The sequence below is a fragment of the Oryzias melastigma genome, linkage group LG18 (genome assembly GCF_002922805.2).
Source record: "Oryzias melastigma strain HK-1 linkage group LG18, ASM292280v2, whole genome shotgun sequence".
In the NCBI taxonomy this organism is placed as follows: domain Eukaryota; kingdom Metazoa; phylum Chordata; class Actinopteri; order Beloniformes; family Adrianichthyidae; genus Oryzias; species Oryzias melastigma.
The window spans coordinates 18,775,523-18,792,088 of NC_050529.1; the positions used below are offsets into that span (position 1 = coordinate 18,775,523).

Below are 16,566 nucleotides of genomic sequence, written 5' to 3' on the forward strand. Positions count from 1 at the left end.
TTCGTTGAACGTTCTAAGTGTTAATGGGTGTGTCCGAATTCAGGTGCTGCATCCTTCAAAGGCCGCGGCCTTCCCGGTTGACGTTGGCCGGGTCCTCCATCGAGCGGGTAGAACGTATGTAAATGGCTGTGAATTTGGACAAATGTCCTATCACCTAGCAACTGTGAGTCCCAAATTCATACTTGTAATAAATCATGGAGCTCGAAATATTTCTGAGTTACTCGAGTAAACTTTTAACTTAGGAGGATTTGGATCAGATGCATGGTGTATTTCAGGCTGAGACACAACGTTTACATTTAAAAGAGAAATTTTTACCAACTCCAGGTCCCGCTAACACAGTCCACCATTGCTGTCTGTAAATCTTCGGGTTCGTACCCAATGCATCTTGGGATACGGGTAGCACAGAATACACCAGACCAATCCTTGAAAAAGAAGGCCTTATTCGTTGGGCACATTTGAAGGAATCATTGACTCTGAATTTGGACACACCCATTGACAGATTTTGTGCACCCCACTTTTAAGTAATAGGGGTGTGGACTTCCAACAAGCTCACTCCTGATTGGCGAGAGTGGTTGCCATGAAAACAATGACTTAGACCAACTCAAGTAAATCACTGATGACTGACAATTTCTGGTTAACGACAGCAAAAAACATACATATCGCAAAAAAATTGACAACTGAATTGACTTTATTTCGAAAGTAAGTCATTTTCTATGAATAACGACACTCGCTCTGTTCAGTTCTCCTTTACCAGGGGTGTCAAACTCATTTTGGTTCAGGGGCCACATGCAACTCGTCTGATCTTAAATTACCTGGACCAGGAGTAGTTTTGTTTTTGCTTTCAGTTAGAAAAAATGCCTCAAACAACCCAATAGCCAAATCACTTATTACTATTAGAGCTAGTATTATTATCTTTTTGACAACAACATTTTGGTAATTGTGGTAAATTTGCTTTTTTTCCCCCTACATCCTTATTGTTTTTCTCTTCCTGAGTGGGCCGGATTGAACCATCTGGCGGGCCATATGCGGCCCGCCAGATGGTTCAATCTGGCGGGCCATACGTTTGACACCCCTGTTCTATACAGTCAAGGATCTATCGTCAAAATCAAACTAAGGCATTAAATCGCATTTTTAAGAGTTTTTGGTAAGACCCAATGATGAATTTGAACCTATGACCTCTCAGTCTCAGGGCAGACACTCTTCCACAAAGCCACTTAGCTGTTACAATAAACAAAAGATGGTGAAAAAAGACATCTTAGTTTACTAAAACGTGTATTTAAAAAGAAAAATAAACTATACAACAAACTACTTTAGGATAAGTACTATTTAAAAATGGATCCCAGACTGCTTCCCATGTAGTGTAGCGGTAAATTTATGCATAATATTCAATCAAACACTAAAGAAGACATAACAATCAATCAGCTAATCAAGGAGATGTCAGCATGAATAATCGTAATTCCGTTACTTCTCTTTAACGTCTGTGTTCTTGCTCCCAGCCCAGACTCGTCCTGCCATGTTGATGCCCTGCTGGCCTATTAAATGATATAATAGTTAACTGCATTAGATGCATGAGTTGTCATGTAAGTTGAATGATTAGTCACTCGGCAGCGAGCTGTCAGATCCAGCTCATGTCTGGCCGAGTACAGAGCGGGTGTTAAAAGGTACACCCTAAAGCTAGACTTGGATTCTCCTCCTCAGTGTTTAGCAGCAGAGTGATGGGAAACACTTTTTTTGTATCACACCGTTGCTATTAAAGGTTGAAGACACGTTCCAACCAGGCTAGGCGACTGGGGGTCAAGTGAACACTTCTTTTAGTAAATGCGCATTTTGGGTTTCTGCGTTCAAATTTGTTGCTTTTTAAGACCTTTTTAGGTTTAAAGTTGAAAGTTAAACAGGTTGAACTTTGACTAATCAGAGACTTGGATTTGGCATATGGGTGGTGTCCATAACTCACAGAAGTGCAAACCACTTGAAAATTGATCATGAAGAAGAAATGACTAATTTTAGTTTGTTCCTGGCTGTAATTACACCGAGGCTTTCATATATCGGAATAGAGCTGTGAAAGAAAAAGCCTGGAGTAGGATTCACCAGATTTGCACCACTATATTTTGCACCAAACTGTAGGTACATGCGCTAGCATCAAGTAGCCCAGTGTGGACGTAGCATGAGAGTCACATGAATATGTGTTTGAAGGGCAGCAACAAAAATATGAGTTTAGTGAGGGGGATATTGATGAAAGAAAAGAGTAATCTGTAATGCTGTAGCCTCCGTCAACATCTCCACCAATGCTTTAATAGCTGTAATTACATGCAATCAGATGAGACTTTATCCTTCCAAAGCTGATTGGAGTCTGTTAGTTAAGAGGACCTAGAAAGCTCCACTAACTCCCCCCTCAACCTCAGTCTGGTTGATACCCCACCATAGAAGTAAAGGAAAAACTGTCATTTCTGTGTGCAGTACACCTTAAAAAAATACAAATAAAACTATCGCATGTATTTGTACAATGAGAAGCAATTAGCTCCAGAGCGATTAAGGGTGGCGGACACATATGCTTGAAGAGACGCTGGCTGCCTTTTCTCAAACTCCTCGTCCCTGCAGGTGGTCGGGCAGGCGTTCACTAAGGCTCTTACTGCTCCATATGTTCCGCCATGTCCACTTCAGACTATGTACAGAAAGACATCAGATCACCTCTCCCACTGTGCAACACCAAGCTCAGGCTGTCTCAATCCCTGTGGTCACCCTCCCGCAGATCCTCAACATGGACCTGTACGCATACAGGTAATTAGTACTGGATAGATATAAGAAGAATTGAGTTTATGAAATATAATCTGAATAAATTCAAGGAAAGCTTTTTTTTTACAACAATGTGTATGAACATATTCATTTTCATAGTTATGATTTGTAAAAACGTTTTTTAATGTAAAAAAACCCCAAAAAACAAAAACAGTTTATTGCCCATGAGGTTTAGATACACGTTATCACTGAAAAACCATTTCTGGACATTATGATTTACACAGATCACATGATGTCTCGCTGATCACAACAAAGTATGGGGTCTACTTTACTCATTTTACACATCGGATGATTTAATATTCACTCTAGTGATACGCAAAACAAGTTATTGCAAGCTCATCCCACTCATTAAACATAATATTATTTTGCTGTGAAAAATAATTGTTTGTGGTCCCTGTGGCTTTTTAATGACATTTTTAGCCAAAAATAAAAAAAACTACAGTTTTTTTAGGACACAGTTAGGCAGTAGCCAATCAAAAATTCCCCTCTGAGTTGTGGGCGGGGCTGTTAGTCCAGAGGTAAGCCCAGCTAATGTCCCATCAACCCACTGTTTATTATATCGCAAGCTGACCTCTAACCTAACATTAAAGGAGCAACAAAAATGATGAGCAGCAGTATTGTGGGTATTAAGTTGTACAATTTTGAACCAGATACCAATTCAAATCAGAAAAACAATTATTTGTCAACAAATGAACAAATCAAATGGAGCAAAGCTTGCGGACAATAATTTGTATGTAACTACTACAAGTATTTTCAAACTGTATTTTTTTCATCTGCTCCCAATTCACCACAAGAAATACTTATAAACACAATTTTACCCATTATTTACTTTATATATGTCCTCCATTATGAGAAAAATGCTACAGAACATGTTAATAGGCCCATTTTTACTAGAGTTGGCCTTTAAGTGTCAATTTTAGTGACAATCATATATATTTTAAATAAAGGCAAACCAAGACTTGACTGAAGAAAGTAAAGAAAACACAGTGAAACAAAGATAATATTTTATTCTGACTTAGAATAACTTTGGTTTTGCTCCGCAAGCCAGAAAAAAACGTCACGCTTAACCAAATGTCCTCTTTGAAATGTGTTCAAAATGGAAAACCCCACATAGAAATGCAAAATTATAGGTTTTTATTGAATTTATTTATGAATTGATAACATTTATTTATTCAATTATGATTTAAACAAACTGTAATGATGCATGATGTGAATGAGGTTTTAAATTTTTAAAGCTGAAATGTTTGTGCTGACTCTCATTCCTGCATGTATTTCAGTCTTCTCCATCCTCTTTCCTCTCAGGCTTCCCTTTCTTTGATGTCAGCATCCACGGACACTCTTGGGTGAGGAACCACTGTACACACTGAGCCCAATTACAAAGGCAACAACCCCCCCCACCCCATTTCTTGCACTAATCCTCCCTAAAACCGAATTATGCAAAAGTGTAAGAGACACGAGGAGCAGAGAGGAGTCGAGGGATTTTTCTTAAAGAGCCTAATTCTTCCACTCCTTCTATCCTTTATTTCTGAGGAGAAGAAGAAGCGGCAGCAGCAGAGTGTTCAGAGTTGTTGTCATGGTTTCAGTGGAGGAATTCTCATCTTTTGGCTGAATAATGAGGAGATCAGAACAGAAAAGAAGGACAGTTTTTTTTATTGATGCGAAGAAGCGCCTTCAGTGCTTTTTCTCTCAGGCTGAGTGCAGATGAGGAGTTACGAAAGCGTCGCTTTAACAGAGAGGGTATGAACTGCCACAACGACTAACACAAAACTTTTAGGTACATTCTGCATTCAAGTTAACTTTCATCACCAATAAACTCAAAGGAGAAAAAAAATCTTTAACCCTTTGTCAAAACCTCTTTCTTTAAACGGTTCACAATAGTTACAGCGTTAAAGTTAATGTGATGATGTAACAAACACCACTGACCTCCTAACCTTAAAGACAAAACTAGTGCTGTGCTATATGGAAAAATTGTACATCACCAAATCAATTATTTTATTTCACAATTACAATATATATCATGATAAGACGACAATAAAGTGTATTTTCAGTTATTCTCTGAAAAAGGGAAAAAAATTTCATTACTTACTTTTCTCTGACTTTAATTTTTCAAGTTACATATAACTGAATATTCTTAGTAGGAAAACATATTTTTGCAGAGAAGTTCAGCAATAAAAATAAACAAATAAAAATGATAGAAACAATAGAGGAGAAATGGCGTGACAGAGAGTTTTCTGAAGGGACAAAAAAAATGTATATTTAATTTGAGTGCAATAAACACATATGACCATCTATTTAAATATAAATATATATATATATATATATATATATATATATATATAGTGTTTTTTTTATTCAAGGTGATGCTAACTTAAATGGTCATGAATTTAATGGTACGTACCGAAAAAGCAACATATTAGACATTAAATAAAAACAACCTCAGATGAGAAATAATATGTAACACATATTATTTATTTCAAGGCCTGGTTATCAAAATCCACTAATTAAATCCGAGCAGACTCAAAAAGTAAAGTACCAATTCATTGTAACATATACACCATTCAAGTAGTTTTTAAAGAATATATAATTATTGGGTCTGCTAAATTAAAGAAAAAAGGTTAATAAAAAAATAGCCTTTTCTCAAACAAAATTGGTTTTGGAATAGGCTAAAAAAAACCACATAATCATAATTAAAAGATCCCTGACATTGCTTTTATAATACATCAAAAGATGTTTGAAGTGGGACTTTAAAGGAAAACCTTTTCGAAATGTTTTTAATTTTAAATGAATATATATAAAAACATTTACTTTACTGGTTACTAATGTTCAAGAGGATCAAAAAGAACTATTTTTAAGACAAACCCAAAGAAAAAAACATGAGAAAATAAACACAGACTTTGCCCAAATGACACTTGAACATCTGGACAATCATCCAAATTAGACACTGGGAACTTTACTTGTACGACTGTATGAAAGATAGTTTTCTCTCAATACCTACTTGAATGACCAATATACTCAAAATACCTTCAGCTCATATTAATAATGTAGTTCTAGTCATTTCCACGGAAACCATCCAAGATTACCCACACTGACATTCCACAGTAAACCCAAACAGGGACCGTCTAAATTCTGACTCAATCTCTCCATCAGTTTCACTGTAGCCTCTTTTCTGGTGAGTTCCTATGATGTCTTCGATGATCGAGTTGGTAAACAGGTCAACCACAGAAAGAATGCCCTGCATGTGGAGCTCCTAAACTGCATTCACTCTGTGCGTGTTTGTGTGTTGTGGGAACTCAAATTCGTGCCCCTCTGCGACCCCAACTCCCTCACAATTGAATTTGCCAGCCTCAGCACAATCGCAACAAGCCATCCGGCAAAAGCACGTGACCCGACACTGTCACACACATAGAACCGGGCTGTGGGGCGACTGATGTGGTTGGATGGTAAGGAAGACTTGACCACTGGAATGAAGACCAGCAGAGATTGGCTACATTAAAGATGTGATGCGACACATTTTACTGTCCCATTTCCATTCTCCATTCTGGAGCTTAGAGACGTGAGAGTAGAGTTTGACCCATGTTTGACTGTTGGAGATACACCAGAAAATTCAATGAAACTAAACAATTTCTACAGTTTCCTTAATGCCAAAAAGGGAGAATTAGTGATATAAGTAAATATACCGTACTACATATGTAGGGCCTACAGAGTCTTAATATGTTCTCTGGTCAATTAAAGTCTTTTGGTACACCAGACTACAACAGATATTCTTAAATAACACACAAAAACTTATATTTTTGCCTTTTCACTTTGTCAATTTACTGTTACATTTTCAAAGAACTGTGTCTTGACTTTAAGGACTCAAGGATTTATAAAGACAAACCAACAGACAAATGAATGTCACTGTCACAAGATCGGAACTCAAGAACCAAGTAAAATATGACATAATTTACTAAATAAATACCATATAACTATATGTAAAAATCAAATTTGAATTTCAATACTTGAATTTGAACTCAAATTCAAAAGTTTCCATTGTGTAAGTCGGCGTGCTCATCTTGCCTTAAAGTACAAAGCCACAACTCTATTGAAAAAAACATTACTTAAAAAAATATTTGAAATCTTTAACAAGTCATTTAGATAATGGTATTTAGAATTGTGGATCAGGGATCAAAATTATGTGTGAATGTAGGGTTCTGCAAACTATTTCATACTTGTAAATATTTAAAACTTTGGCTTTAGACAGTTTCCAGTTTTTCTAACTAGTCTTTGTTCTACACCTTTACAAGCTTTTCTCAAATTCAGCACAGTCATGGATTTTCTGTCTCATTAAGAGCCACGATCAAAAAATAACTATTAAAATGAGTCAAAGATAATTTTGCTCCATACTCTTGACAATTGATAACTTAATTTAACCTTTGTGCTAACTTGTGGGGTCCAGATGTAAGACTGACGTGTTATCTCTCTTATGACAAAAGTGGACAAAGGTGGACAGGATTTCATGTCTGCCATGGACACCAGTGAAAATCAAAAATCATTGAAAAATAATAAGTTCATTGTGGGTTCCAAACAACCCAATCCCAACTTTAACGTGCCTTTCCTACCCCACAAGGGTAGGAGAAAAAAAACTCAAATTGTACGGTTATTTCTGATTCAATTTTAGGTGTGTTATTGTAAAGCTCAATAAATGTTGACAAGTTAGACTGGCAGTTGTTGTTATATTGGAAACAAAAAATTAGATTTATGTTCTATGCATACTATTTTTTGCATTATAAGCCATACTTAAAAAGCCTTATTTTTTTGAATAAACAACAGTGTAATTTATAATTTGGAGTGATTTTTAGATTAATTAATTCTGGTTGTGCTAACGTCGAAGTGTTTTTGAGAGATTCACGGCGCTCTGTCAAAATGTTTGGTTTGGATTTATTGTGATACTGACAACTTTGGTAGTTAACATAGTCACAATATGTTTGTTTCAGAGGTATCTCAAAGTTGGGAGTTACAGATATTGTGAATAGGCTAATGCGGTTAATGCTTCAAACGTGACTAACGTATAGTGCGTTACAAACACGATCTATAGATACTGTGAAGAAAGTCGGACTGACTGAGATTTGTCTCCGACATTTTTGTCTTACTTAACACACACATGAGCTCAAAACAGACCATTTATTGATGGTGCGCCTCATAATCCGTAACACCCTTTAGTGCCAAAAATATGGTAAGCACTAGCTTTATCTTTGTATAGGGATCTATTAAGATGAGCAAAGTTATGCTTAGATGGTATTCTCATTTTGTGCTAAAATTAGTAATTTCTACTCATTACACTAGTTTGTTGTTACGATCATCAACATGAACTACAATAAGGTACATAAAAATTCAATAAACACAAAAAATACTTATCATTTTCCTTATAACACTCAGTTTAAAGTAATTATATATGATGGTACGTAAACACTGGGCAAGAGCATGCTGAATGTGGGTTCTTGAACGAGCTTTTAGCATATGGTGTTCACACAGGTCTAGTTCTACCCAGTACTAGCACGTGTACTTGGAGTTGTTAGAGGCTTTGTGCGAAATGTCGAAGTGGTGCAAATTTCATAAATCTTTCTGGAGGCTTTTTCTTTCTTATCTCAAGTGATATGAATAAAAGACTTGGTGTCATAAAATTCTGGCTGCACGTTTTTTACGTTAAAGCCCAAAACTAGCTTAAAAACTTGCAAAGTGACACATGAACCCAGAAGCCTGAAACATGAGTTTATATAGACTTTTCATTAAAAGCGGTGGCTCGAACGCACCTCTCTGAGCCCAGTGTAAAAGTAACATAACTGTTAGCCTTTTAAGCTTATTTAACCAATTTTTCCCTTTTGAATGCTAGAGTGGAACTCCTTGTTTCTAGATTTTGACATCTTGTATGTTGTTTATCTCCTTGCTGTATGGATAGATCATTTTACTACTTTCTAGTACTTTTCTTCTTAAGATTCGTGCCCTTTTCCTATAAGCTATCCATTTTGCAGTGCAGTCTAAGGTTAGTCTGTCAGCAGCCCTGAACCAAGCTCCCCAAATACACTGAGCATCTGTAATGTCGCTGTTGACTGATGGGATGCATTAACACAGAGTAGGACATGTGTAACTAATGCTGAGGATGGTAAATGAATGTGTGGCGCAGTAACATACACCCTTCCTTCAGATAAGACCTCACGTCTTTACAAAGAAGGTCTTTTACTGTGAATGCCGATTGAATCTGATAAACTTCTGATAGCCACACTGAATAGATTTAAAGCTTCACGGTACCACAGATGTGCTCATGATCGGAGGTGTCTCTGGTCAATAAGCAAAACACACACAAATCCTCTCACACCAGCTAACTGGAGACCAACGCATGGGATCAATGCTGGAACGACAGCTTTATCCACCAGCAACACTCTGAAGTAACGGACAAGAGCTGCCCTTCACAACCAACGCCAGACTGAACTGTTGATCTCCATGGCAACAAACTTTGCATTGCCTCCAAACGTGAGGATGAAAAGATGAATATATTGACTTTGAATCCGGCTACAAAACTCTAAACCTTGCAGTGCAATAAAAAAAAGACTAAACCCCCTATTATTAACAATGTCAATAATAGATACCTTTTTATGATTAGTGTCATTAGAACAAATGTTCAAATCTACACTTAATGTATTTTTCCTCTTTCTGCTAAAAATTAAGACTCCTACCAGTTTTTTAACTATCATTTCACAAAGAACGAACTGACAATAGGGGGAAAAATGCAGAAGTAGGAGTTCATATTATTAATACTTAATTAACCACAAAAGAAAAAAAATGCATTTCAGTAGCATGCTATCTGATGAAGTCTATTCTTTAAAAAGAAGAAAAGATATCAATCATTACTGATGGATAAGACCAGATAAGCCAATTGAACCTGTAAATGGTAAATGACATATACTTGAATAGTGCTTTACTACCTTCTTAGAAGGCCTAATAACATTGGTACCTACCTATTACCACCAGGAGCAATGTGGGGTTCAGTGTCTTGGTTGGTCAGAACTGAACCTACGATGTTCCTTGTGCACAAATGTAACAAATATAAAAAATGTGATTAAGTCTATTGGAACAGCGGCGTCATTTGTTAGAAAAATGGCATTTTAGGTTTTTGTTTTTGCAAAAAGTAGTTTTAACTCTATGCACCCATGTGTTAAGTAGAAAACAGAAACATGGAAAAATTGCAGCAGTAATGTCTAGAAAATAAAACAAGGACAAACATTTGTTACCATTTACTATACTGTATGTTTTCACTAGGAAAAACAAAGTTCTTTTGGTCCAACAAGTAAGGCATAAAACAGACTGAAGGGGCAGTGACAGAACAAAATCCTTAGGGAGGAAGAACAGACGTTCATGAGAAAAAACACATTTGTCTGGAAAATAAATATCCCTTCACCTCACACAAAGATCTGCTGCTGCAGGGCTGCAACCTGAAAAATACAAGGCTAACTTCTGGAATTCTAATCATCTTGTCAATGTAACCACGAGAGACAAAAATAAAAGTTAAGGTTTGAATGTGCAGCCAAGAAAGAAAAAAGGTTGTTTTCGGCGAGTAGTCTTCCATATTTCATTTTTCTGTTTTTATTTATAAATTGTGTGAATTAGGTGAAATATGTGTGCTTTAACATTTTAAATAATTACATATGAAGCTTCAGTTTGATGAGAAGCAGAAACATTGATTAAATTTGGCAATTTAATACTCTTCATTGAGTTCACGAAAGAGGATGCCTCACTGAAATTATTGTTTTATTTCTCTTAATATGAAGCATAAAGTCAGAGTATTTGAAAAATCCCTAAAAGTATAAGCATTAAGGACGCAAAGATTCACTTTCGCCAAAATTTGGTTCAAACTTACATTTTTGTGTCACAGTTTTGTTTCAGCTTGATTACAAAAAGAAAGAAAAACAGAAAAATCGTTTTTTTATTTGCTAATAAATATATATTAAGATTGTTGTAATGTAGTAAAACAATAAATAAAAAAATCCTTCTCAAATTTTGCATAATTGTTTGACACTTTCAACGTTACCTAGTGGTATATAGTACAGATACTACGATTCAATTTCCCCACAATTCCATTTATTGGTGTAGCATACGGTTCTGTTTTAAACCAAGAATAGTGGTATCCCTAATTTGGCTCTTGAGCAAATTTAGAAAATCTGTAATCTTTTGTAATTATTTTAATAAATCATCACCCTCATTTAGCCCATTATTGACACAAACCCAGAGGAAACAGCCATTAGAAGGGTTTTTATGCAACCGTCCAATTATTTCCAGAGAAACAATAAACCATATTCATGATAAAGCCTTATGCCAGGATAGGCAACGCCTGGCCTTGAGGGCCACAGAGATTCAAGCCCTACTCATGACTGATTACCTGGTTCAGGTGTGTCCAGACAATTAGAACATGCCAGAGTAGAGTATGTTGGAAAACATGCAGGAGTGTGGCCCTCGAGGCCTGGAGTTGCCTATCCCTGCCTTATCCACAACTGTTCTTATAGGTGGATATGGGCCAAAAATGGGCAAACCGGTACGAGGCACCATCAAGGCAATATCAAGGTCATAGACGACTAGTAGAGCCCATAGAGCAAAATTGTTTATGCATATTTTTTTTCTATCGGCACGCTGAAGGCAACGGGTCATAGGGAACATTTAAACAACACCCAGTGCAAGTAAGGGGCAAGTAGGTAAGACAAATTTGTATAGTACGAATGCTTCACTTTTTACTAACCCTCCATATCCTAAAGTGCAGTTTATACAATACCTGACTATTACAAATTAGGGAATCAGACTTTCAGACTACGTGAGCATCATGCAGGCTCTTGTGGCTTCTGCGTACGGTCACTTGTACTTGCACCTTACTAACATCTAGTGTGGTGTAAGGGTACTGTACGATAAGTACATTGACTAACCTTACAAATACTTCACGATACTCTTAACACACGAACAACAATCATTCGTTAAATTTTCATGGTGTCCAATGAGGTGGCTGTACGAGCCTCAAGAGAAGTCCAAGACATACCTGTGCCCACCTTAAGATGTGGCCATTCCTCACTACAACCCTCCATGACCCCAGACAACCAAAAAAAACAGCAGTGCCTGTACGTGTCTATCAACATACATGCATGTGTCTAAGGTTAGTCAAAACTGCCCTTACAGGTGGTACTGGAACATTTGCGGGAGTAGAAAGGGCAAATTTGTACAGGGCACGCAGGTGGAATTTTTAGATTGTAGACCACTCGGTGAGCCCATAGAGTGCAAATGTTCATGCACGTTTTTTTTTCTTCAGGGATACTGACAAAGACAAGTTGTGTCAAGCAGTTATACACGTAAGGGTAAGTAAGGGTAAAGTAGGTGAGACGCAGGAACATCATACGGATTTTTCTTTTTTTCCAACCACCCCGAAACATGTACGTATACAACAGTATCATCCGTACGTCTTAAGTGTGTGTAACGTACTTGCAAATACTTCATGATACACTTACCACACGCATCACAATTGTCTGTTCCATTTTCATGACGTCCCTTAAGTCTCAAAGGGAACTGTAAGACACGTGATGTGGCCACTCCTGTCTACGACCCTCCACAGGCCCGGACAACCAACTCAATCGGATCAATCCAACCATAGGGGTGTATGTGGCTAAAGCCTAAATGACGGAGACAATATTTGGCTCAATGTTTCTCTGGCAATGTAACAAATCCATCCCTATGCCTTCACGGGTGTCATAAGGTTATCTTGAGTGACGGAGGTAGGAGCTTTGCAGCAGTCCTGGTGCTCTCAGCAGAAAAATCTCCACCTTTCAAAAAAAAAATAAAAAAGCCCAGCACCTTCCACCTTTTGTCTTTGCCCTCCCTCCCTGGAGTTAAGTAGCTGTGCATGTGTACACAGCTAAGCATCTGCGCACGCTGCACAGTGTCCCTGCCAGAGCATTTAATGCCTATTTAGCATTGAGCCGTCTTCACCTTCCTTGCTCAATGATTTGCTTACGTAAGGGTTCGGTGCGAGTTTGTCTGAGCACAGTCTCCCATGAATACAGCTCTGTGCTGTACAGTGGCTTCACAAAACATGCATAAAAGAAGCCTATTATCTAATCGCTCTTCTTCCAAGTCACAGTCTAGACTTGAAAGGACTCATTGAAGTGGACACAATATATTTATTAATAATCCAGCAGTGTGATTGGCCGATGAAAGACTGCCTGCTTCCTGGGTTGCTCAAACTAGAAAAGCCTTTAAATTTGAAACACTCTGCTATTGTTTAAGGAAGCCAAAATTCTTAGAATATTCATTTTTATCAGTTAGATTGTTGTTTTTGTGCAAAGACAGCAGGACTCTCTTTGGTGGCTACTTAAAAATACTCAGTATACTGTACCGTACTGGACCGCTCACTGGAAACGAGTGGAACCTTCTTCACCTCTGCTCCCAATTACCTCATGGTTCCACTTTGGCAACCCTTATTTACACACAGATAATATCTATCTTGCTCTGACAAACTTCATTTCTCTCCTTTCTAGATGAAACATCCACCTATCTACATGTTCCTCCACCTACTCCCTGCTTTCACTATAGATCACAGTGTCGTCTCCAAACATGATGGTTCACAGAGATTCTGGTCTAGCCTCATTCTACAGGTATACAGCTTTCAGAAAAAAAAAAATCATAGATAAAACCCCAATTTTAATGTAAACATGCTTAAGATAGCACAAGGGTTAAAAAAGCAAGCACTGTGGTATTAGTTGATAAAATTACATGATCTATCTGTATCCCAACATGCGGTTTATGATTGTATATTGTACTGAACCCTTTTTAAATGCCATTAAATCTATTTTAAAAATAGTGTTTTTTTAAGGTAAGTGTTGTAGACTGTTTATGAGAACTGGACTGGGTAACTCCTCCCCCCTCGCGTTCCAAACAGGAAGTACCCGCTGGCTCCAAGAAGCCATAGACTTCTAGAGAAATAAACAACTATTACTCAGTCAATATAGTTGTCAGAATAACCATTCTTGCTCTGCTACCTTTTTGTTTAACATGTTCTTGATAATCCTGATTTTTGTTCATGTTTTTTCTTTATTGCAAATTTAAAGTTAAAAAAACCAACCAATCAGATCCCTCCATAAAAGTATGTGCTCTTACTTCCAACGTTCGTTTGATTCACGGATTTTATGGAGTCCACTTTCAAGGGGCGTGGACTTCCAACAAGCTCCCTCCTGATTGGTTGGTTATGATAGAAACAATTATTTGGAAAAATTTGGACCAATCACTGCAACTGGAGTCTTCTGGCCCCAACATAGGAACATCTGTATCACAAAAAAAGAATCAATTAACTTAATTTCGACCTCAATTTCTATGGGTGACATCACACTTACCAGCTCCAGTTTTCATATACAGTCATTAGTAAGTGCTAATAAATCCACCAATTCTGGCACTAAAAAGATCCGGGACTTCTTTCCTTGAAAATGTTTTTTACTAATAATGACAGAAATGTTTAGAATATATATTTTAATACATTATTTTTTAAATAAAAATTAAGTATTTTGTTGGAATTTTTCCCTATATACGGCAAGTCCGAATAAAATACATTTCTTCTCTAAAAAAATTGAGATATGAACAATTCATTTCCCAAAATAAATACTAAATGAAGTTCATTAAAATCTAAATTAAGTGTTTGATTAACAAATAAAGAGCTGGTTTGATCAAACTCATGTTGGAAAGATACTTTGCAGATAATTGGATTAACTATTTGTCAATGGCAGGCTCAAACCAGATTAGGAACCACCAGTTATTGACAGCTGTCACGCCCACATTCATTCACTACCACATGATAGCGTCTCGTCACCTGGATTTAACAGAGATCTCATCAGAAATCACAGTCAACAGGCAAACAAGTCACTCCTTCACATCATGTACATCACGAGTCAAATCAAGGCACATCTAGTTCATAATTATGTTAAAAATGTAAAAATGAAAGTTTAAAATTTTCATTTTAGTGTTCAATAAATGTTTATCCTGTTCGGCCAGCAACCTAAAGTGTTTTTGTTTTTCTATTTTGGCCCCTTGTGCGTTTACTTCCATCTCACTATGTTGGTGAAATGTAACAAGAAACAATGATCCATTTTCCTAACATCTGTTTATGCAGAGAAGCTTATAGCCCATAAAATAAGATCAAGCATGGTGGACGGCACATTCATCAAGCAGCTGAGACTGCCTCCGTTCAGATCTGAGTCCAGGCCTGTGGGCAGGAAGGCAGGAGCAGCATCAGGTGCACCAGCAGCTAGAAGTTGAATAGTGGACATCCGTGAGGCCTTTGACACAGATGGGAGGTGATCAGCATCACCAAAGCATGGAAAGATCCAAAGAATCCATGAAAATGTATGATTTCATTCTTTCTGAGGTTTGTGTGGATCATACAAGAATCCTCCTCATCTATGATGCATCTCATAGGAGTGTGTGGTGCCAAGTATCAAAATAAAAGCCTCCAAATGGTCATATCTGCTTCTACCCATGGGGCGCGAGGCAGCAGCCCCCCCTACAAAGGCAGAAAATGGTGTGGCCGGTCTTCCATGAGGAGCAGAGGATGAGCATTCAGCCCCGCGCGCTGCTCGTCTGGCGGAGCGGCCGCATTTAGGGCTTTTTTTTTTTTCTTCGCCTGGCGTGCGGCAGACAACAGCAAATGCCCCCACCCCCTCGCGCGCGTGCTCCCGGGGGCACATGTGTCCACGCCATGGCTGTCAAACGCCAAGACAATCCGCTCGTATTTACCTGACCGTGACGTCGTCCCCGTCACCTCCTCGGTTCACTCGGCGTTTAGTCGACGTTCCCCCCGCTCCTCCGGCGCGTTTCATATCACAGCATCCATGCTCGTGGATGGAGAGACGGATGGAAGGAGAGGAAGAGGAGGAAGAGGAGGAAGAGGAGCAGAGGGGCGGAAGCCTTTGAAGTGAGGAAATGTAGGTCCCTCTTTGCAACCCAGCTGCATTGACTGGATTTATGTCGTTTCCAAGGCAGCGTCTGTCGACCCGATGAGCGTCAAGCTGCAGGCAGTATCCACACCACTTCCGGTGGCATTTCAAAATAAAACATTATGGTAGGCGGCTTAATAAAAAAAAGGAATGATATGCTAAAAATGAATAAATCACTTATACATGTATTCAAAATTTCAATTATGTGAAAAAAATTGCAAAATTTCCACTTAAATGTTTTTTACTGTACATTTATTATGAACAAACATATGTAGAAATAAATGTATAATGTTTCATTTATGTATTTATTTTTCTTTCGTCTGTGTGTGTGTATATATATATATATATGTATGAAAAAATAAATACATGTTTAAATATTTAAAAATACACCAGATACTATAAATATATTAAATATGTTTAAAAATAATGTTTCTTTTTTTCACCTAATTTTATTATACTTGTAAGAAAAACTCTAACTCCAGATCTTTTATAAGTCAAAAAATAACTTTTGATATGTATGAGTCAGTTATTAAGAGTTCATTTCCATTTGTACATGTTAAAGGTTAAGCAAAATTTATTTATATATATTTTGGAATAAATATAATAATACATAAAAATAAATAAATGTTAAGATTGTAAATAAATTAATAAAATAATAAATAAAATATATTCATATAAAGATTTATTTTTATATTTATTTGAAAACCTTTTTATCTATTTCCTCGGACCCTAACATCTGTAAATATTGCTGTTCTGGCAAGTGAATTATTTGGCATCAATGAAA

General features: G+C 37.3%; 1 protein-coding gene across 1 annotated transcript in view; it reads right to left on the reverse strand.

Moving 5' to 3' along the window:
• The window catches only part of zgc:109889 (uncharacterized protein LOC553542 homolog), a gene marked incomplete in the record, with an annotated part of 46,876 nt that extends 30,893 nt beyond the window's left edge, over nucleotides 1-15,983 (reverse strand). The window contains 1 exon segment of the mRNA XM_024287904.2: nucleotides 15,583-15,983.
• Nucleotides 15,984-16,566: the final 583 nt, after the last annotated feature.